Source organism: Giraffa tippelskirchi, chromosome 13 (genome assembly GCF_054371585.1).
Source record: "Giraffa tippelskirchi isolate mGirTip1 chromosome 13, T2T-mGirTip1v1.2.pri, whole genome shotgun sequence".
In the NCBI taxonomy this organism is placed as follows: Eukaryota; Metazoa; Chordata; class Mammalia; order Artiodactyla; family Giraffidae; genus Giraffa; species Giraffa tippelskirchi.
This window is the reverse complement of record NC_137287.1, coordinates 123,287,097-123,311,977: the sequence shown is the minus strand read 5'-3', so window position 1 is coordinate 123,311,977 and position 24,881 is coordinate 123,287,097. Positions and strand designations below refer to the sequence as shown.

The 24,881-nt window shown below is 43.2% G+C and overlaps 2 long non-coding RNA genes across 3 annotated transcripts in view; one reads left to right on the top strand and one right to left on the bottom strand.

The window, feature by feature from the left end:
• Positions 1-24,881, bottom strand: part of LOC145532423 (uncharacterized) — a 600,217-nt gene that overhangs the window by 371,023 nt on the left and 204,313 nt on the right. The gene's annotated exons all lie outside the window — the stretch shown is intronic.
• Positions 14,600-24,190, top strand: LOC145532424 (uncharacterized). The gene is made up of 3 exons (XR_014073227.1): positions 14,600-14,777; positions 23,000-23,060; positions 23,169-24,190. It is a non-coding gene; the product is annotated as an uncharacterized LOC145532424 (long non-coding RNA).

Sequence of the window (24,881 nt, the reverse complement as noted above, 5' to 3'; positions counted from 1 at the left end):
GCAGCATCCTTAAACAGTGATGTTCTATATTTCTAACAGTGATGTTCTACATTTCTCTGGTTCCATGAAATTTTGATCCATTTTTTAATAATGCATAGGTTCAACAATACGAGTATAAATATATTCCCTTTTGGACACTGTCTGCACAAAAACATAAATGAAGTCAAAAGTGTTTAACCTGAAATATACTTTAAATAACAATGTATCCTAATGAGACATTTTCTCTGTGATGCATTCAAGGGCAGCTGTTTTCATTCACTGAACTGTCAGAGGCTTCTATTGTTTGGGTGCTGCCCATAATCAACACTATAGTCAGAAACTTCTTCGAACTGTTCCAACTGCAATATTCTCAAGGCAATTTAGGCCTCTCACGCATCATTCATGTAAATGGAAAAATAAATGTATTCTCATGTATATCACATACTTAAATCAATAATCTTTTGGAGAATATATTTGGATTTTATGCAAAATAGCAAGAAAATACAACAATTTCCTAAGAATAACTACTACAATTTCCTACCATATTGCTTTGAAGAAATCATAAAACTTTACTGAAGGTCATAAAAGAAAATTTGAATAAATGGAAAAACTATATCATCGTCCTGAATGTAAAGATTAAATGCTGTAAAAAATGATGACTCTTGAAAGCAATGTGTGGGTTTAATGTGATTCAATTAAAAATGAGTGGAATATTCTTATAAAAAAATAAGTGGAATATTCTGTTAACGTGTTGAGGTAACTCGTAAGTTTGTTAAGAGTAAATGAGCAATATTCACGGAAGTTGTGAAAAAGAATGATATTACGGTCAGGCAAACTTTTCAGTGTTAACAGCATGTGGCACAAAGTATAGTAACAAATAGTGTGTCTGTAAGGGGATATGAACAGTTTATCAGTGCTTACGATCAGAAACACACAAGAATCGGAGAAAGAATAAATTAGCCTCACAGATTAGTTGGAAGTAAATGCTTATTCCATATATTGCAGAGATGTTAAATAAATTTTCAAAAAAAGACTCAGAGTTTAATGTAAGTTCTTAACCAAATAAAGACAAAAATGGACATTTGAAACACAGATATATTAAATATTAAAATAAGTGTAATCTTGATACTTTAGAAACTCTAAGACAACATTAGTCTGATCTTCATCAAAAACAACACAAACAATCACAAGGAAAAAATCATGATAATTCACTGCACCAAGAAGGAAATCTCTGATTAAAAAAAAAAAATCAGGTAACATGAGAGGCAAGGGGCACCGTTATGGCTTCTGTCTTTGGCCAGCATCTGTCACTCAGCTTCTCCCGATGTCCTCTTACAAAAACATCTGCAACCACAGAAAATGATGATACCAAAAACTGTGACCGACAGTCAACCTAGCACCAGAATTCTGGAGGGATTTTTACCAGTTTATTTAACTTACGGAGCTGAGAGACCAAACAGCTCGCAGCGGAGCCTGAAGCACCCTTGCTCTCTGAAGGAGGCGACTGGCCAGCCCGGATGACACGGCTCCCCTGCACCTCCTGACACTCAGAAGCCCAGAGCGGCACCAAGGAGGGCCCCGGGCAGCGCCTCCCACCCCACTCCGAGGGTACGCCTTCCAGAGACATAGCGGGGAGAGACAGCTTCCAGAGAGACGCAGGAGGGGAGAGACAACCATCTGCCCCCTTGGCTCCAGGAAATTCTCAAGGAGTGCCACTGAGGACATGGAAATTCTCAAGGAGTGCCACTGAGGACATGGAGATTCTCAAGGAGTGCCACTGAGGACATGGAGATTCTCAAGGAGTGCCACTGAGGACATGGAGATTCTCAAGGAGTGCCACTGAGGACATGGAGATTCTCAAGGAGTGCCACTGAGGACATGGAGATTCTCAAGGAGTGCCACTGAGGACATGGAGATTCTCAAGGAGTGCCACTGAGGACATGGAGATTCTCAAGGAGTGCCACTGAGGACATGGAGATTCTCAAGGAGTGCCACTGAGGACATGGAAATTCTCAAGGAGTGCCACTGAGGACATGCTACCTTTCTGTGAAAGGTTTTCTTCAGGGAAAAGTCACCACTTAGAATAAGTTAATGAATGATTGGGACACACTTTTTATAGTGTACAATAAAAGAATAATTTGATAGGGAGCCTATTTTGTGAAACATGATTAACAATTATCAAGATACAGCATGTTGTGGTTGTTGTTCAGTCACTAAGTTGTGTCCAGCTCTTTGTGATGCCATGAACTGCACTCCAGGCTTCCCTGTCCTTCACTGTCTCCCAGAGTTTGCTCAAACTCCTGTCCCTTGAGTGGGTGATGTCATCCCAACCATCTCATACAGCATACATAATTATTATAATGGGCTTCCTAGGTGGCACAGTGGTAAAGAATATGCCTGCCAATGCAGGCAATGCAAGAGAGGCAGGTTTGATCCTTGAATTGAGAAGATTCCCTGGAGAAGGAAAGGACAACCCACTCCAGTATCCTTGTCTGGAAAATTCCATGGACAGAGGAGCCTGGCAGGCTACAGTCCAGTGGGTCACAGAGAGTCAGACATGACTGAGTGACTGTACATAGAATTATTATAATAGAAAAACACAGAATGTTTTGGTTCATAGTTTACTTTTCAGATACAATTATATGATAATTACAGCCTGAAGTTTACATTTGACATTCACAGTAATACCGTATGGTAGTCAAATAGTTAAGTGTCTAAAGACTTATTCTCAACTTCTAGCCTCTTCTCATCTTAAGCTGCTGAGAAACATTCACAGACTAGTATGGACTTCTGTGAATCTTTGAGAAGCACTGCATTACGTAGTAGTTTGAGGGCTTATAATTTTCCTCTGTATCGTTTATGGTGTCTAGAATTTTGAATTCCTGAATTAGAGGCACCCATTTTTACCACTTCAAAATAGTTGATGGAATTTGGTGAAAACACTCTAGCACAACAGATCTAGATGTACCTCTGGCAGATGTTAACAATTATTTCCAAAGGGGACACAGCACCATGCTTGTAGACATAAAGAAACTCCACACTACATTTTCAATGCTGTTTCTCTAGCTGTTTCTCAGATAGCCCTCTATTTGAAATTTCTGTTAAGAAGGAAGGGTAAGGATCTGAAGCAGGAACACTTAACTCACTCTAGATGCTACTCTGCTCATTTATTGTTCAGCTACTGCAGCAGAAATTATAATGCCCCAAATTTCTTTGAAATGTTTTATAATTTTACATAGCAGACAGTGAATTGAGTCAAGGGTAATCCAATCACTTTGTTTACAAGAGTCTAGACAAAAGTCTTTATTGCCCATAGGTGAGTCAGGTCAGGTCAGTAGCTCAGTCATGTCCAACTCTTTGCGACCCCATGAATCACAGCACACCAGGCCTCCCTGTCCATCACCAACCCCCGGAGTCTACCCAAACCCATATCCATCAAGTCAGTGTTGCCATCCAACCATCTCATCCTCTGTCGTCCCCTTCTCTTCCTGCCCCCAATCCTTCCCAGCATCAGGGTCTTTTCCAATGAGTCAACTCTTCGCATGAGGTGGCCAAAGTATTGGAGTTTCAGCTTCAATATCAGTCCTTCCAATGAACACCCAGGACTGATCTCCTTTAGGATGGATTGGTTGGATCTCCTTGCAATCCAAGGGACTCTCAAGAGTCTTCTCCAACACCACAGTTCAAAAGCATCAATTCTGTGGTGCTCAGCTTTCTTCACCGTCCAACTCTCACATCCATACGTGACCACTGGAAAAACCATAGCCTTGACTAGATGGACCTTTGTTGGCAAAGTAACGTCTCTGCTTTTAAATATGCTATCTAGGTTGGTCATAACCTTCCTTCCAACAAGTAAGCGTCTTTTAATTTCATGGCTGCAATCACCATCAGCAGTGATTTTGGAGCCCCCCAAAAATAAAGTCTGACACTGTTTCCACTGTTTCCTCATCTATTTCCCATGAAGTGATGGGACCAGATGCCATGATCTTAGTTTTCTGAACATTAAGCTTTAAGCCAACTTTTTCACTCTCGTCTTTCACTTTCATCAAGAGGCTCTTTAGTTAGAAAAAGGGAAAAAGTAAAATCTGATAAATAAATAACATCCTGATCACTCTGCAAAGAAAACTCTTAATTATCAGTATTTGAAAGGAAACAAATAATATCCAAGAAATTCAGAAATATTTAAGAATAAGTTCTCCACTGATAAAAGAAGTTTAGGACATCGTTAGACCAATGACACAAAAAAACCACAATAAAGTTTTTTAAAGTTGAAAACAAGTCAGATCTTCTTTGTAATCAAAGAAATGAATCTAAATACCTTATATTTTCTTTCAATTTATTATTAGAATTAAATGCAGTGTTTGCAATAATACATATAAGTGTTTTAATTGTTGATGTTGAACGTTGAAAAAAATCCCTGTCACTGGGAAATTATCCAACATATACAGTGTTATTCATGATTCTAACTTTGGACAATGACACATACTGTGGACTGTGTCCTAAGACAATAATCAAAGATATATGTAAAAATTCACAGATAATGTTGTCCATATTTAACTTATCTATAATATCAATAAGTTGGAAACACTATAAATTTTCAAATACATAAAAAAATTAGTGTAAAATTTGCATCATGTCATGAAACATCATGCAGTCATTAATTGTTAAATTGTTTTATGAACTGTTATAATGCATATAATATAATGAATTCACGTAAAAATCAGGATAATAAAATGTAGTATGACCTCAATTTCAAAATAAATTTATCTGTAAAGAAAACTTATGTATAATTATAATTGCTGATTGCAATGATAAAAAGTGAAAAAAGAAACCTGCTAAATTTCCAGTGAAAGCATTGTAATGTAACAGGCTCATAGTACTTAACATTAGGTATAAATTAAAAATTATGTTAAAAGAAAATTTAGTGAATGAAAAAATTACTTATACTATGTGAGAAAGGCAGGGTAATAAATTGTAAGTAGAGGATATTTCATATAATACAAAATAAGTATACAAATGCATATATATATATACTTTATTGCAAAATAGCTGCACAGAATAAATACTAAGGAAATATAACACAGCCAACTATGGTTCTGCCCAGTAGTTAGATTACTATCATGTTCCATTCGCTATTTTGTATTATATTCTTTTGTGTTTTTTAATTTTTAACAATGAGCTCACATTAGTATAATTATCAAGAGAACAAGTAACTTATGAGTATATGCTTATAGGATGTGTGTGTTCTCCAGAATATTTATTTGTATATACACATATATATTTTATTTATATTCATCCATCCTTCCCCTTTTTTTTTCTATCAGTTCAGAAAATACAAACACACACACACACAATGGTTGCTGTGCCAGTATATCCACGTGATTTTTCTTCTTGGTTACAAAATTGGAATGTGTTTCTTTTTTATGACCATCTCTAAGTAAAATCTCTTCAGTTTTTAGGTTTTGTTCTTTTTTCATGTTTTTTGAATAGAAACTGATTTGTATTCCAAGAATGCTTTTTAAAAAATTCAATTAGTTCTAAAACACAGTTGTGGAAATACTACTGGGTAATCAATAACAACATGAACACAGGCAAGCACTGAACTCCAATTTATTCCATAATACAACTTGAATTTGGTAGCTAATTTTAACTACATTAGATGCACTTTGTGTCAAAATTTCTTTCTGTATTTGCAATTTTAACCAGAAAACTTTGTTAGGAGGCATTGCTTTTTCACTAATTCAAGACTTTCCTTTTGCCTTCTGTAAAAAAAGATAATAAACAGAAACCTCAATTAAATAGAGTTGGAGACCAGAAGACCATGACCAATGACGACAGCAGAGCCCAGCAGGAAGATAAAGGCTCCTCTGCTTCCTTCCTCGCAAAGACTCAGCCAAGGAAAAGCCCAGGACTCTGTTCCCGGCACCCTCCCAGCTTCCTAGTGCTCTCTATAAAAGCCTTCTCCTTCCCTTGCCTAGGGGGACCTTGCACATGCCTCTTCATGGCTGCAGACCCTAAAAGCGCATTCTCTGCTGGTTCCAAATGAATGCATGTTTGTTGAAGAAATAACTATTTATCTCAAGTCAACAAATACGTAACAGCTGACAATGAGTTACTAAAACCACTAGCAGAACAACTGGCAAGGAGTATCTACTAAAAGCCTGGAGGGCTGCAGTCCACGGGGTTGCAAAACATGGGACACAACTTAGCGACTGAACAACAACGATGTATTAAGTGAGTGCAAATGAATGGACATTAGCCAAACTAAAGAGACCCTCTAGGACTACACGGCCAATACAACAGATTTCATACAAGGTCTATGTGTAGGACACGTTTCTTTTCATGAGTAACTGGTTAGAGTTCAATTTTGTATCAGGCTGTAGAAAATGAATATAGGCAGCATTACTTGTGAAATCTGTTAAAATAAGGTATAATGGTGTGTTCAACAAATACTGACATCCTCAGTTCTAACACAGGAGGTGATGTGGTTAAAAAAAGATTCCTGCACAAACCACCACTGTCCTTACGCTTCTGCGCTGTGTGCCGTGCTCAGTCACCCCACGGACTGTAGCCCACGAGGCTCCTCTGTCCATGGGTTTCCCAGGCGAGAATATTGGAGTGGGTTGCCATCCCTCCTCCGGGGGATCTTCCTAACCCAAAGACTGAACCCAGGTCTCCCACACTGTAGGCTCTTTACCATCAGAGCCACCATTTTTATGCTTCAACTTACTTTAAATGATATGAAGACGTTTATGATGCTGAATATTCCAAAATTCCTAAATTATAGAATTACAGAGCTGTTTTTTTTTTTTCTTAAAATGAAAAGTTTAGGAACAAAAAGAGTGAGACAAATGACAAATGACCTTCTTGGATTCTGTGTATTAAAGTTATATTTCACATTTTTCCTGTGGCATAAAAAAAAAACCACATTAGATTTATTATTGAAGTAAAGGAAAAATTCATTCAGTTAGCCCAAGGTTTCTCAGCCTCCACCCTATCAATATTTTGTTTCAGTGGCTTTTCCTGCACATTATAGCAACATCACTGGCCTCTACCTGCTGCTGCTGCTAAGTCTCGTCAGTCGTGTCCAACTCTGTGCGACCCCATAGACGGCAGCTTACCAGGCTCCACCGTCCCTGGGATTCTCCAGGCAAGAACAATGGAGTGGGTTGCCATTTCCTTCTCCAATGCATGAAAGTGAAAAGTGAAAGTGAAGTCACTCAGTCACGTCCGACTCTTCTCGACCCCATGGACTGCAGCCCACCAGGCTCCTCCGACCACGAGATTCTCCAGGCAAAAGTACTGGAGTGGGTTGCCATTGCCTTCTCCAGCCTCTACCTACTAGATGCCAATTCTGACAACCAAAAGGCCTTCAGATGTTGCCAAATGTCCCATGCGAGGTAAAAACCTCTACCAGTTGAGAACCCATGAATTAATCCATCAGTCTTTTCCTAAACATTCTGATATCTCACTTTGTGTCCGGCACCATGCTGAGTGCAGAAGACAGAACTAAATAAAATGCAGGCTTGGCTTCAAGGGGCTCAAGTTATAGACACGAAACAACAATTAAAGAATAGGTGACTTGTTAGTACTAGTGGTGCTCATGCCACCTGAATAATAATTGAAGGTTTCCTGGGGAGAAATGCAAATAACTGATTCTGAAGAATGAGCTATATGTCCCCAGGTGGGAGAACTGCAAAAAGTCATTTTACTAGTTATTGGGTGGGTATAGAAACAAAGGGAAACAACCCAACAAAGCTAAATAATAATGCGGTCATTAACCATTGCTGTTGTTTAGTCACTACATTGTGTCCAACTCTTTTGTGACCCCATGGACTATAATAAGCCCACCAGGCACGGGATTTCCCAGGCAAGAATACTGGAGTGGGTTGCCATTTCCTTCTCCAGGGGCTCTTCCAGACCCAGGGATTGAACCCACATCTCCTACATCGGCAGGTGGATCCTTTACCACGGAGCCACCAGGAAAGCCCAGTCATTAAGCATAGTCAAGGATCTTTAGTTTCTTCTTCAGAGCTGTAGAGCTTCTTGAGAGCCAGCAAATTTGGAAAACTCAGCAGTAACCACAGGACTGGAAAAGGTCAGTTTTCATTCCAATTCCAAAGAAGGGAAAGGACAAAGAATGTTCAAACTACCACACAGTTGCACTCATCTCACACACTAGCAAAGTAACGCTCAAAATTCTCCAAGCCAGGCTTCAATAGTACATGAACCGTGAACTTCCAGATGTTCAAGCTGGATTCAGAAAAGGCAGAGGAACCAGACATCAAATTGCCAACAACCGTTGGATCACAGAAAAAGCAAGAGAATTCCAGAAAAACATCTACTTTTCCTTTATTGACTACACCAAAGCCTTTGACAGTGTGGATCACAACAAACACAATTCTGAAAGAGATGGGAATACCAGACTGCCTTACCTGCCTCCTGAGAAATCTGTATGCAGGTCAAGAAGCAACAGTGAGAACTAAACATGGAACAACAGACTGGTTCCAAATTGGGGAAGGAGTACATCCAGGCTGTATATTGTCACCCTGCTTATTTAACTTATATGCAGAATACATAATGTGAAATGCCAGGCTGGATGAAGCACAAGCTAGAATCAAGATTGTTGGGAGAAATATCAATAACCTCAGATATTCAGATGACACCACCCTTATGGCAGAAAGTGAAGAGGAACTAAAGAGCCTCTTGATGAAAGTGAAAGAGGAAAGTGAAAAAGCTGGCTTAAAGCTCAACATTCAGAAAACTAAGATCATGGCATCTGGTTCCATCACTTCACGGCAGATAGATGGGGAAACAATGGAAACAGTGACAGACTATTTTCTGGGGCTTCCAAAATCACTGCAGATGGTGACTGCAGCCATGAAATTAAAAGACACTTGTTCCTTGGGAGAAAAGCTATGACCAACCTAGACAGCATATTAAAAAGCATAGACATTACTTTGCCAACAAAAGTCTGTCTAGTCAGAGCTATGGTTTTTCCAGTAGTCACGTACGGATGTGAGAGTTGGACCATAAAGCTAAGTGCCAAAGAATTGATGCTTTTTTTTATTATTTTAAATAAATTTATTTATTTTAGTTGGAGGCCAAGTGCTCCCCCTCCCGGACCCCCCTCCCACCCCCCCCACCCCATCCCTCCAGGCCATCCCGCCGCCCCAGCCCTGAGCACCTGTCCCATGCATCAAACATGGAATGGTGTTCTGCCTCACTCATGACAATATACATGTTTCAATGCTATTCTCCCAGAACGTCCCACCCTCACCTTCACCCTCAGAGTCCATAAGACTTTCGAACTGTGGTGTTGGAGAAGACTCTTGAGAGTCTCTTGGACAGCAAGCAGATCAAACCAGTCTAATCCGAAAGGAAATCAATCCTGAATATTCATTGGAAAGACTGAAGCTGAAACTCCAATACTTTGGTCACCTGATGGGAAGAGCTGACTCATTGGAAAAGACCCTGATGCTGGGGAAGATTGAAGGCGAGAGGATAAGGGGACAACAGAGGATGAGATGGTTGGATGACATCATCGACTCAATGGACATGAGTTTGAGTAAGCTCCAGGAGTTGGTGATGGACAGGGAAGTCTGGCGTGCTGCAGTCTGTGGGGTTGCAAAGAGTCAGACACGACTGAACAACTGAACTGAACTGAACTGAACTGAGAGGTATAGAAAATATTCTGAGCCATATCCTGTCAGCTATCATATTGATACCGAAAACCCCACCAGATAGAAGACATTAATTATGTGAAGATCAGACTGTAGGCATGACATAAGCTGGCCTCAAAGAGAACTGGCCTCAAAGAGACTGGAGCAATCTGCCACTGGAGCTAAAGACTAACTGCACTTAAAACAATCACGATGATGCTGGTCAGAGTACCGATGACCCATGGCAAGATGACTGTCAGAGCTGACTGCTCTGTTTCCGAACGCAGCCCCTCCCCCAGCCTATAGAAGCTCCCACCTACCAGCTGTCAGTGAGGGGAGGCGGCCTGTGGACAGGCATCAGCCCACCCTGCACCAATTGCAGCCTCCAAAACAAAGCAAACTTCCATTTCCACCAACCTGGCCTCTTTATTGGCTTTCTGAGAGCTGAGCAGTAAGATCTCACTTTCAGTTACACATGAATATGCAAACAGTCTACAGCATATAAGCAAAAGTCTTAAATAGGAAGTTCACAAAAGAGGAAAAAGATAAATGGAGAATAAACATAAAGAGGTGTTAAGTTTTATAACACATCCAGGAAATGCAAATTAAAATTAATGAGAATCAAGTATATTTCTCAACATAGTTATATTCTTCAAAAGATTTTAAGAAGTCAAGTAATGGCAACAATATGAATCAATTGAAACTCTTCCATATTGCCAATGAAAAATGTAAATTAGCATGAACTTTAGTAAAACTGATGGGCAGTATCTGCTCAGGTGAACACGTATGAACCTGTGGTTGCATTCAGTAAGGTTCACATCCTCAAATTCATGCCCTTGTATAACTGTGCAAAACAATGCCTTCAACGTGAGCTGTTTAACTGTGACTTTCTTCTAAGTAATAGAACAGAGCAAAGTGACAGAATGTCACTTCCAGTATTAGGTTGCAAAGCGAGCCTGGAATCTCTACTTCCAGAATGATGGTATAGACGCATCTTTCCCTACAAACCCAAGATGCTACTTATAAAACAAACAGAAGATTCTGAAAGGTGGAGAAAAGAAAGCAGACCAGCTAGGAACACTGGGACCCAAGGAACAACATGGTCATAAGTTCTCTGGGTTTTCTTTCTGCCTCTTATTTCCCAGACGTGGAGTTGAAGAGCCAGCAACCTAGAAATTCCACAGGCACAGAAGCCAGATCTGTCCATCCAAAGTCAAGAATAAGGGCTGCCTAGAGGGACCGGGAACTTTCAGATAACAAAAGCTTTACTGTATTCAAACAGCACAGAAAAAATAACGGCCTCACTGCTACCCCTCACAGCAAGTGCTGACTCTGGAGCCTGGTTTTCCACTTTTGGCATGCTGGCATAAGTCACCCTAACCTCCCCACTGGGATGTTATCAGAGAAGGCAAGGACTTTCATTCCCACCAAGTGGCAAGGTCCCACTCTGTAGTGTTAGTGGAGACCACATGCAGAGTATGGACTTCCAACTCCACCTGGAAAAACCTGGATTTCTACCTCATATGGCAGTAAGGTCACCACTCCCTTACCCTGGGAAAACAGGGTTAGGAGTTCCAGATAAAACAGACGGTTTAAGATTCAGGGTCTTAAAAAAAAATACACAAAATGTCCAACTTTCCATTAAAAATCCCTCATCATACCAAGAGCCAGGAAGAGCCCAAGGTGAATGAAAAAAAAAAAAGGTAATCAATAGATGCCAACACCAAAATGATACTGATGTTTGAATTAAATTTTCTGAAAAAGATTTTAAAGTAGCCATCATAAAAATGCTTCAAAGGCAATTACAAACATGAGTGAAACAAATAAGAAATAGAAAGTTCCAGAAGAAATAGAAGATATAAAGAAAACCCAATGGAAAATTTTAAATGGAAAAATACAATAACCACTTTAAAAAACTCAATAGACAGAACAATAGAAATGATCCAGCCTGAACAAAAGGAGAACATATACTGAAAAAAAAAAAAAAATAGAGCCCCAGGGACTGCTGGGTCTATACAAACGACATTAAATTTGTGTAGTAAGAGTTAGAGAAGAAGAAAAAAGGGTAGGGCTGAAGAAAGACTCAAAGAAATAAGCAACTTTATTCTGAAAATTCCCCAAGTTTGGCAAAAGACATAACCTAGACAGTCAAGAAACTGAACAAAACCCAGACAGGAAAAATGAAAAGAACTTCATATGAAAATACATCATAGCTGAAATTTGAAAAACTTCAAAGAAAAAAAACAATCTTGAAAGCAATAAAAGAGAAAAAAAAAATTCCCTATAGGGGAAAACAATTGCAGTGGATATATAAAAAGAGCATGCAAAACAAAACAGTAAAACAAAAACAAAAGAAAGAAAACACTCAAAGGTCCAAAAAGAATATAAGGAAAAGGTACCAAAAAGGGAGCTCACTATGGATGCTACACAGGTAACAACACTTGAAAAGACATTCAACACAGTACCTGTCAGAGAAACGCAAACTGAAATCACAATGAGAACACACATTAGCTGCTCAGTCGTGTCCAATTCTTTTCAACCCCATGGACTGTAGCCCACCAGGGTCCATTGTCCATGAAATTCTCCAGGCAAGAATACTGGAGTGGGTTGCCATTTCCTTCTCCAGGGGATCTTCCCAACCCACAGATCAAACCCAGGTCTCCTGCATTGCAGGCAGATTCTTTACTATCTGAGCCACCTGGGAAGCTCAACAAAAATAGTAACCAAGAAATAATGAAAAGATCGGATCACTCGTTTACTGCTAGTGGACACAGAGAGGTGCAGCCACTCTGGAACACACTCACGTGGCTCCTTAAAACAGTAACATGCAGCTACCGTGTGAACTAGCAAGTGCACCCTGGCGTCTACCCCAGAGAAATAAAAACCACGTTCACACAAAACCCAAATATAAACGTCTATAGAAGCTGTACTCACAACAGCCAGAAACTGGACATAAACTGCACGTATGTGCTAAGTCACTTCAGTTGTATCCAACTCTTTGACCCTATGAATTGTAACCCTCCAGGCTCCTCTGTCCATGGGATTCTCCAGGCGAGAATACAGGAGCAGGTTGCCATGCCCTCCTCCAGGGGATCTTTCTGACCCAGGGATCAAACCTGCCTCTCTGATATCTCCCACGTTGGCAGGCACTTTCTTTACCACTAGCGCCACGTGGGAAGCCCTGATGCATGTTCGGTATGAATAATTAAAAGAGACTGCATGGGATCTGTCTCTCCAAGGTAACCAGTCACGTATGACTGTATAGAAAGGAGTTAGCATATTTTCTCACCAAAAGCAAGGTAGGTAGATAGATTGATAAGCAGGTAGACAAAAGTTAACAATCTCTAATAGGCCATTACATCATCATTCAGTGACAATCCAATGAAAAAAAAACAGTAGCTATTTTGATTGCGACTGTATTTGTAATGGAAGAATAATGGTTAGTTTCATAAATTCAAATATATTAATGAGAGCATTAAAAGAACTTCTCCTTTTATAATTGTAACTAAGCCCTGGCAAAGGAAACATCCCTAATTTTTATTTTTGAAGTATATGTATTACATGGTATACTCTCTCTTTACACACACACACACACACACATATATATATATACGTACATACATACATATGGGCTTCCCTGGTGGCTCAGGTGATAAAGAATCTGCTTAAAAAGCAGGCAATCTAGGTTGGATCCCTGGGTCAGGAAGATCCCCTGGAGAAGGGAATGGCTATCCACTCTAGTATTCTTGCCTGAAAAATCATAACAGAGAAGCTTGGTGGGCTACAGTCCATGGAATTGCAGAGTTGGACACGACTGAGTGACTAACACACAGACACAGACACAGACACAGACACACACACACACACACACACACACACAAACACATGTATACACATATATGCACTTCCTAGGTGGCGCTAGTGGTAAAGAACCCAGCTGCCAATGCAGGAGCTGAAGATGTGGGTTTGATCCCTGGTTCTGGGAGGATTCCTTGGAGAAGGAAATGGCAGCCCACTCCAGTATTCTTTCCTGGAGAACTCCATGGACAGAGGAGCCTGGCGGGATACAGTCCATGGGGTCGCAAAGAGGCGGACAGGACGGCGACTGAACAGCAGCCGCCATGAGACAGCAGAACCTTGGCACGTGGTCGGCACGTGGTCAGCATGTGGTCAGCACGCTGTGGTTTGTTTCCATTGCCCAAAGAGACAAAATGAGCATTGAGAACAAACTAGAAAAAGGAAGTGGATTTCATATCACGTGCCAACTACGCTCAATCCCTTTATGCAAAGCCCGGCATGAAGGATGTAACGTTCAGGGCGGAGTCGCTGAGAGAGGACGGCACGCGGCGCCCATCACTGGTGCCAGGGGAGGGCGTCTCTGATACAGATTTGCCAGGAACGAGGTGCCTGAACACAGGAGTTCAAAGATCAGCGGAAAAACTGCTAACTGTCTAACTCCAGATCAGCTCTTAGTGAGATTTGTCATTCCAGAAAGTTTGCTTTTAAGAAAACAAAATTAGTAGCATGAACCCCAGCTGGTGACATTCTCCCTGCTTCCTGGCGCTCTATTATCTCAGCTGGTCTAGGCACAACTCAGCAACTACCCCGGTTCCGCAGGCGGCTCCTGGGCCACTTACGCCGACACTGAAGAATTAGCGGGGAGATGCCGCAGGTGCGGCGGGCTAGCAGATGCCCAGCAGCAAGTCTGCCTCGGCCCAGAGTTTGAAGATGTTCCGTGCACGGCCCCTTATGTCATTAAGCTGTTTCAATTAGAGGCGAAAATCCGATCTTCTTTGGCAGGCACCGTGATGCACCTATAAAGCGCCGTCACTCCTGCAGTGAGAAAGAGACCGTCACTTTCTAGGGTTCTGTTGTGGACGTGACGGCGGCCGTGCCGAGAGCGGGGAGCACCGCAATGCCCAGTGTGACGCGAGGGCCGACAGGACGGCGGACCGTCTGCCCCCGGACAGGCCAGCAGGCCCCTCGTTTCCCTGAGCGCGGCAAGGGCTTCCCGACTCTGCCGCGCGGCCTCACGCGGGACCCGGTCTGCTCACGGCTCCCATCAGGCGCTTTCATCCGCGCCGCCCTGGCTCTCTGCACTAGATTTTGACCATCTCAGATTCACTCGGGTGTTAGGTGAGATGATTGGCGAAGATAAGATAAAAATCATATATAATCAAAATCACTTTAGAACCCTCTTAATATTAGATGATATTAAGGGTTTATTTTAAATGTTAGATGTGATGGGGGAATCAAAGCTAAGGAGGGAACACAAAGTCCCCTTTTCAGTTAGAGATGCATCCTGGAAGGCTCCTGCACAAGATGACACATTGTCTGGGTTTGATTTAAAGTAATAGAGCAGAAATTTAAAGTGTAGTGGGTAGAAAACGCATTGAAAAATATTGATAATGATCAAAGCTGGGTAATGTATATGAAAAGATTTATTATGCTATTCTATCATTGTATATGCATTTTATAAATTTTATAGATTTAGAATGTTAATATTCTAAGTGGTACATTAAGGACTATATAACATATGGTATACACATACATATTATAATATATATACACACACACACATAATTTTATTCAGTGTTTTTATGCTCACTAACATTTTATAACAGTACACATATATGTGCTATGCTCAGTCATGCCCGATCTTTCCGACCCCATGGACTGTAGCCCACCAGGCTCCTCTGTCCATGAAATTTTCCGGGCAAGAATACTGGAGTGGGTTGCCATTTCTTACTGTAGGAGATCTTCCTGACTCCGGGATCGAACATGTGTTCCCTGTGTCTCCTGCACTGGTGAGCAGATTCTTTACCACTGAGCCACCTGGAGTCAGCAACACCGAAACATTCTGCAGACGTCTGGATGCTCAAACCACTCGCATTTTCAGAGCCTCTCAAGCCCACAGTGCCGAGTCCAGTGTAGTGAATGATTCTAAACAGCTCCTGTCTGCCATCACGTTTGACTCCAGGCAATGGCTAATTTAACGTGTCAACTTGACAGAGTCACAGGGTATCCAGATGTCTGGTCAAACATTATTCTGGATGTGCCTATGAGGCAATTTCTGGATAACAGGAACATCCTTGAATCAGCAGACCAAGTAAAGTTTATTACACCCAATCAACCAACATCTGACTGCAACCACATGAGGGTTTCCAAGCCTACATGGACTCGGTCAACTTACAGATTTGTGAGCAAAATAAATGACTATTATTGCTTTAAAACCCACTGTTTGCTGGTGGTTTGCCATGCCGAAAAAGACATCCAGAACATAAGAGAAAACAAAAAACATGTTCAAGGTCACATTCACGGATCAGAGACCAAGTTGAAAAGTGAAGATACATTTTACACAACTGATCATTTTTGATTGGGGATTAAAATTAAGCGTAATGTGGCTGCTCTTTGGTTTTCCCTATTGCCTCTAAGTCTTTTAAGAACATCTTTGCTTTAGAGTATATAAATTGAGTTTCTTGATCATAATTAAAATAGCTGAACTCATTAATGACCTTTGGTGTCCCTCAGTGTTTTGTCTTTCCTTTTATTCTTCATGAGAAAGAGAGAGACCCCTGCTCCAGGATCAGACACCTTGTTATCCAGGCAGCTCTAATGCACTCAGGGATTTTTTTTTTTAATTTACAAATGAAGAAATATAAACCAAAATGGCTTGAATTACCAAAAAAGAGTACTGTGTCAAAGCCACTGAAAAGACCAAGAGGTCCATGATCCAGAGCCTCAATAATATCATCAGAAATGAGTTTTGGAGACTTCCTTGGTGGTCTAGTGGTTAAGAATCCACGGCCAATGCAGGGGACGTGGATTTGATCCCTGATCTGGGAACAAAGGGATGGACAGGGAGGCCTGGCATGCTGCAGTCCATGGGGTCACAAAGAGTCGGACACGACTGAGCAACTGAACTGAACTGAGTTGAACTGGGAACAAAGATCCCACATGCCTTGGGGCACCTTTGCCTGTGCGCCGTACTACGCAGCCTGTCTCTAGAGCCTGCATGCCACGGATACTGAAGCCTTCAGGCTTTAGAGCCCATGCTCTGCATCAAGAACAGCCACCAAAGTGAGGAGCCCCCACACCACAGCTGCAGAGCCGCCCCACTCGCTGCAGCCGGAACAAGTCCGTGCGCTGAAATGAAGACCCAGCACAGCTAAAAATTTTTTAAAAAAGAAATGAGTTTTCTACATTTCTCCTCTCCGCTGACCGCCCTGTTGGCTTCATTACTGAGTTATTCCGTTTTGTCAGCAAATAGTCTCGGGCAGTTCCAGGACTGTACCCTACCATCTCAGCCACCCCACCCGATGGGAAAGAACTTACGTTTTCTAATACCTAAGTCAATTCCAGAAACTGCTGGGTGAAAGCACACAGCCAACCCAGTCACTAATGGGCCAGACCTGAGTTCTGCGCCAATTGCTGGACCTTTGGAATTTGTTGGCAATGCCAGGGATGTTCCCGTAAGCCTTACCTGAAACATATGTGCTGAGAATTGGAAAGAATATTTCCTAAGAGGGAAACTAAGGTGCTGTTATCATATTGGAATGGAGATAGGAACAGTATTTGTCAACAGAGCTCTGTGCTTTACAAATCCTCCCTAATTTTCCTGGGCTCCTTTTTCCTCATCAGTAAAATGAAGGACAGGCTACTTGATTGCTAAGCCCCATCCACCGCGAATGCTTAATGATGCACAATGATGTGGGTGAGATATTACTGTGATTGCAGAAGGAAAACCACTTTTGATACAATCACTGTGATGAGTTCTGCTACTAAAGGCTGTCAAAAACAGAGGTAGGGATGGTTAAATCTATAAAAGAAAACTCTGAAGCTCTTTTTCTCCCCTCTCCCTCTTTCGCTCACTCCCCCGACAGTCACACAGAATGAACCACTTGCCAGGACTCTGATTCACACAAACTGTTCAAGGACCTGTGGGATTCTAGTCACTGACGGATTTGAGAGTGAAGGCCAGAAGGATTCTCCTATTTTCCTTATTATTTAACCTTCCATTTACTAATGAAGAGTTTTTTGTTTTTAATTAAAATAGTAGTAAAATATAACACAACAATGCTGTGCTAGTTTCTATGTACAATGAAGTAAACCAGCTATACATATACATACGCTGGGCGTCCCTGGCGGCTCAGACAGCAAAGAATCTGCCTGCAGTGAGGGAGACCCAGGCTCAGTCTCTGAGTCAGGAAGATCCCCTGGAGAAGGGAATGGCAACCCACTCCAGTATTCTTGCCTGGAGAATCCCATGGACAGAGGAGCCTGGTGGACTGAGGTCTATGGGCTCTCAAAGAGTCAGACACGACTGAGCCACTAAAACACACACGTACATATATCACCTCCCTCTTGGACCTCCCTCCTACCCACCAGCCCCATATCACCTATCTAGGTCATCACAGAGCCCTGGACTGGCTTCCTGTATGGAAGTTCCTAAAAAACTATAAACAGGGCTTCTCTGGTGGCTCCATGGTAAACAACCAGCCTGCCTATGCAGGGGACACGTGTTTGACCCCTGGTGAGGGAAGATCCCACATGCTGCAGGGTGACTAAGCCCGGGCACCACAACTGCTGAGGCCCAAGTGCCCCAGAGCCTGTGCTGGATATCAAGAGGAGTCACCGCAGAGACAAAACCCATGCTGGACATCAAGAGGAGTTGCTGTAAAGACAGAAAGAGCCCGTGCTGGACGTCAAGAGAGGTCACCACAGAGACAGACAGCGCCCGTGCTGGACGTCAAGAGAGGTCACCGCAGAGAAAAGCCTGCACACCGCAGCTGGAGAGCAGCCCAGGTCTCTGCAACTAGAGAAACGCCCATGAAGCAATGAAGACCCAGCACAAGTAAATACATAAAATTATATTTTAAAAAATCAGAGCTGTGTCATTATAAAAAATAATAATAATAATAATGATGTCTTTTGATGGACAGCCCCGAGCATTTCAGAATCTGGGTTAAATTTCTCATGATTCAAAGCATCCAAATCCTGCACAGCTGACTGGGAAAGATGGCCAGGCTGACACAGGTGCCCCCGGCGCTGGGTCACTGAGTGCCCCCTGCCACCGGAGCCCGGGGCGCTTGGGAAGCAGCAGGATGCTGTCCACGTGGACAAGCGCAGCCAGGTGACCAGAAGGCAGCGCCTCTAGGAAAGCAATTAGCCTCTCGTGGCTCCTGCCGCCACCGTTCCTGTCTCATTCACACTTCCGCTCACCCCGAGGAGCCTGCACCCAGCTGCAGAACAAGTTCACACCCTGCGCTTTCCAGGTGCTGAGCGAACCATTTGCACTTGTCACCGGCGCTTTTACCTGTGACCCACCGAATCACAGGATCGGACGTTACTGCTCACATTTCTAAGAGGCACAGACACAGCTTCTTTCCTTGGCCCTGACATGGGTGTCTCCTTGGCCTTTTCATCCATGCCCCTGCACTGTAGTTCTCCACGAGGAAGTGTGCTACTGGCCAAGCTCTATCAGAACGCTTGGGCTTCCCAGGTGGCGCAGCGGGTGAAAAATCTACCTAACAGTGCAGGAGAAGCAAGAGACTTGGATTTGACCCCTGGGTCGGGAAGATCCCCTGGAGAAGGAAATGGCAACCAACTCCAGTATTCTTGCCTGGAGAATCCAATGGAGTCTGACGGGCTACAGTCCGTGGGATCGCAAAGAGTCAGAAATGACTTAGTGACTGAACAACAGCAACAAATAGGAATGCTCATGTTCCTTTTTATTTTTCTCTTGCCTTATATTAGCTCCTTGTGATAGCAATGATAACAGCCACAACAACAGTGAAATAATGAATTCCAGGTACTCAATATCTGCGAGGCGCTGCTCTGGGAGCTTTCCATGCCTGGTCTAATTTAACTCTCACAACTATTTTACCGATTTTACCGTTAATGAAAGCAAGAATTAGATGCTTAGGAAATGAGTCCAGGATCACACCAAGGACTCAACCGTAAGTCTCTGATGCCAGAACACAGATTTTTCTCAGCACGCTGTATTTGTTCACATGGCACTGGTAGAGCGCAGAGGAGGAAAATACTCTGTCTGGTAGGGACAAACGGAAGTCAGCAGACTCGGCATCGGTAGCTCTAAGTTCAGCAACCATATGGCTGGTGAGGCTCCTGTGTCCTTGGGAAGCTGGGCTGGACAATTCTGGCCTTAACGCTGCAAGCCCAGGGAGACAGCTGCCACGGAGATCTGGAGGCGGTGTGCTCCTCTCCTGCCAGGAACGGAGCTCATTATCACTGGAGCGGTCCGGGAGCTTGCCCGTATTTCCGCCGCTGCTCCCTCTGGGAGCCTCAGGAACCAGGAGGGAGAGGAAGAGACAGAGGTCGTGGCCGGGAGTGCAGTCAGTTCCGGGAGGCAGGAAGCGGTACCCCAGAGGTGCTCTCAGAGTCTCTGGGGTGTGATGAATCCCCAGGTTCTCCCAGGGCCCGGCCTCTCACTCACGTTGCCCCCCCCCCCCTCAGGCCACTTCAGGAGTTTCAGGAAACAGTCAATCTCGGCGAATACGAGGCCGAATCAGCGCTTTTCCTAAAGTTACTGTGCCTTTACCTTAAGGGGACACTTATCTGGTGTGCATTTGATTATTTATAGGCAGCATACAAAACAGTTTCCCCGCTCTCTTCTCTGCCTTTAAAAAGGCTGGTGATGGTGGTCTAGTCTCTAAATCGTGTCTGGCTCCCTGTGACCCCATGGACTGCTGCCCACCTGTCTCCTCTGGCCATGGGATTTCCCAGGAAAGAACAGTGTGATGGGCTGGCATTTCCTTCTCCAGGGGATCTTCCTGATTCAGGGATGGAACCCGCGTCTCCTGCATTGCAGACAGTTTCTTTACCACGGAGCCACTGGGGAAGCCCAAACGCTGCCCATCTTTAAATCATGGCTCAAAATCAAGGGCTGCTACAAAATCCTCCTGTTACACCAGGATATAGGTCCATCTCAGTTCTCAAATTTCTCTGTCCCATACTGTCTGCATCAGAGTCTGGCCTGCTGAGTCCCGCCCTGATCTGTATCCTCTGGCGACATTCTGTCTGAGTCCTCACTTCCTAATTACACTTGTGAGGCCTGGCTGTATCGTGGAGCTTTGCTCCCGAGACCTCAAGGAGGAATGCGTGCAGGCTCTGAGCTGGGAGCAGGGGGCACATACTGTGTCCACCTGAGGCTGACTGAGTGCTACTCAGCACTAAGATCCGTAATCAAGCTGGCGGCTACTTTAATTCTCCCCGACCAAATTCATAAATTCAGATTGTGTTTGTGTATGTGATGAATTCTCTCAATTTAAAATGATGTCTCCCAATTTATATTAAAAACAAGCTTGTGAAGGCCAACTAATATATCCATAACAATTCTGACTAAGGGCTTTTGTTTTGCCTAGAAGGCCAGATAATAAAATATAAACATTACAGTTCATCAGTCAATTGGCAAATATTTATTGAGCACTTTGAATGTTCTGGGGACTGTACTCCTTGCCTTAACTAACCACTTGGGCAAAATATGCAACTTTTTTTCTCCTAGAATTTTCTCATCTAGAAAGTAGAGATATTCATATACACAAAGTCACAGTAAAAGTGAAGATTAAGCAAGGAAGATGCATATTGGTCTGAGTACAATAGACAGCATATGGAAAAAACTAAGCAAGTGGCCACAGTAATTAGTGAAACAACTGTAGGCATATTTGTCATTACTGTCATGGCCATAGTAGAAATAATGATGGCTACTCTTCACTGAATACTCACTACTCCTTACGATAACTCTGAGGAAGGCAGTGTGGGTAACTAGAGTGGTAACAATGGTGGTACAGACAGAAGCAGCCGTATCTCTGGAGGCGGTAACAGCAGCGATGAGAGAAGGAGCCAGCCAGACGTCTACTTAGTGACATTAGAGATCGTATTAGTAGTCTAGAATACAGATGGCTCACTTCTTGCATTTTTCATACGTCTCTCTCACCGCTGTGAAGAGACCATATGGTATTTCTGGGCACAGAGCGTGTTAATAAATACTTGCTCAATTGGTTGTCCGTCCCTAGGAGCCCACTGGCGCCTAGCTCTCTTCCTTTCTGTTTGTGTATGTCTGGGAAGGATGTACGGTATGTGGCTCCTTCTGTGTGCGCTCTGACCTGCCATCCGGCTACACCGTTGAGATCCTCACCTGGGCAGCAGTCCTTGAGATCCTCACCTTGGCAGCAGTCCTCCTGGCAAGAACAGAGCGGTGAGGCTTCTCTTCACCTTGCAGCAGGGGAATGCTGTCCTGTTGTGAAAATAAGACCGCCAAGAACCAAACTGTTTTCTTTGGAAAAAAACGCTGAACAGAGCAAACTGTGTCTTCTGATGCCAGCAGCTGTCAGAGCGAGGCACCAGTGAAATCCTTCACGCGTTCTGTCCACGCAGCAAGATGGTGCGCTTGGCGGCCTCGTCCCAGCTGCGAGATCCCTCAGTCCCACCCTGCCGGGGGCACTGCCAGACGGCGGGGCAGCGCGCCACCCCCGCGACCTCGCTGCACAGAGAAAGTCACCAGCCATGTCCTACCCTTCTTGACGCCTCATGGCGGGGGCACCGACCGTGTCTTGACGCTCACAGGATTTGAGGCAAAGCAAACTTTTTTTTTGGCCTCGCCACACAGCATGTGGGATCTTAGTTCCCCCACCAGGGGTTGAACCCACGCCACCCCCTGCAATGGGAGCACAGAGTCTTAACCACCAGACTGCCAGGGAAGACCCAAGGCAAGCTTCTGTGAATATAGGTATCCTTAGGGAGTCACTTCTAATATAAGTGTTACATGGATGCACCACCTTACTGGGACCAGAAACCATGTAAAGAGCAGACCTCCAAACACTTCCCAACACTGGTGAAGAACGGGTTCACATTTCAGTTTCGCGAAGACTTTGGTGTCATTGGCAAATTCAACTTTATGAGTGAACCGTGGAGGCCACTCTTGGTAATGAAACGGCTGAAGAGATGTCTCTGCAAACCTGACTGGGAACGTCAACAGCTTCCTCTCGTTCGGACCTCACTCCGTTCCTCCTCCAGCCGATGGCTGCTAAACCAAACTATGCGTTTTGTCCTTTCACAGCTGTCTTCATTCGTTATTCCCTTTTACACCCCCAACTGCCAAACAAGAATTCTGAGAACCATTATCATCCTTCAGTTTACACTCCACATCCAATCAATCATGGAGTCTGCTGAATCTACTAAGCACAATGACTTAGCCAAAAAAAAAACTCCTATAAAAGACACACCCTCGTTTCCATTATACACGCACACACAACACACACACACACGTACACACATACTGTCACTTATTTAATCGTCATACCGATTCTCCAAAGTAGATACTGTTATTGTTCCCACAGATGAAGAAGGGAAGACACAGAGGCACTGGAAATGTATGAGTGACTTTCCCAGCGACAGAAGGTTAGACTAGATTTTAGAGCTAGAATTTGAAATAAGAGTTGTACAAAAATTTTCGAAATCTGCCTTTCTCACCTCACATGATTTAAACTTGAATCTTTCCAAATACAGCTTTGCAGATCTATTTCATTAAAAGAACTGCCTGCCCATCATGCTTACACTCTTGCTGTTCAGAAAAACAATCCGTTTCCTCCATCTCTCTTGCCATTACTTGCTTGGAAGAGGAACTCCATCATGCAAGCCAATGACTGACAAACTTCTACCCAGTCTCAGCACACCGCAGAACTATGGCGTGGATTCTAAGCAAAGGCATCTGTGCACCTTATCCCATCACCCCACTCATACCTGTCAATCAAAAACTTCCTGTGAAACTGCAACTTGAGACACTAACAAGCCGACCTGCAGTTAGGGTCAAAGCCAAACAGGGAGGAAAAAAAGGCAACACTCCCTGTGTTATCTGGCGGGTCCACTAATGGCTTATACTATTAACAGTCTTTCCAGATAATTCCCAGTTAACAAAATCACCTGGTATAATGACCCAATAAGCTCCCACAACTTTGAAAAAGAGCAGAAAAGTCATTAAGAGACCATTATCAACCTTGAAACAAGGTCATTTATGGTCAAACTTCCATAAACAATCTGGAGCAACACTACTTGCCCGGATAGCCAATATCAACAATGAATTGCTTAAACGCTTACAATATTTGCAGAGGTAAAGGGACCTTCATTTTGGTGCTAATATTACCAATATCTGAGCATTTTTCATTGAAAGCTTTTTTAATTTCCTTTGAAGGCACAACTCAGTTTTTTTTAATTGAAATTCTGCTTTTTTCTTTTTCAAAGAGCCATATTTGATTGATGTATGAACATGATTTTCAGCTTGTAAGTTACCAAATATTTTTAATCCACTACTTGGAAAAAATAGAAATCTATATCTATGTGAATTTTCTCACACTTAAACACTGTAATGCAAGAACTCTCATACATAACACATGATCCATAGTTAGGCCAGATAGTTTGGGAACACTTAAAAATCCCAGTAGGAAATGAGAGCAATGGTAAGGTAAATGCCTGACGGGATTTATCCCCCTTCTACTCCAGTGTCATGACCCACTGAATAAATCTTAGTCATTCACTCAATCATCAGATGCTTTATTCACTTAACAAAGTGAATTAGATCCCCATTTTCTAACTCCTGTTTTGGTTGATTGGGGATAAGGTAATAAAAAGATGAATCTTTGCCTTCATGGAACATATTGACTTTGTACTAAGAGAAACAAAAGCAAACAACAACAACAAAAGTAAGGAAAAGTAAATCAATATACAAATTGGGATACAGACAAGTTCTCCCACAGGGAAGAAGAGACTAAGTGTTAAAGAGAGGCCTGACAGAGGGGGGCTGCTGCGCAGAGACTGGTCAGGGAAGGGCTTCTGACAGAGGGGGGCTGCTGCGCAGAGACTGGTCAGGGAAGGGCTTCTGACAGAGGGGGGCTGCTGCGCAGAGACTGGTCAGGGAAGGGCTTCAGGCGAGGCAGCATTTAAGCCAAACCCTAAACAACGCAGAGTGGTGTCCACCGGCCCCCCGGGTGGCTCCGCCTGCCGTGCAGGAGACCTGGGTTCACTCCCTGGGTGGGGAAGATCCCCTGGAGAAGGAAATGGCAACCCACTCCAGTATTCTTGCTGGAGCAATCCCGTCGACAGAGGAGCCTGGGGGCAACAGTCCATGCAGTCACAAGAGTGGGACACAACTTAGCAATTAAAATCACCACTAAACACTAAGAGTGATGTTGGCATATGTGACAAATAACATGAAAAGCGACGTGA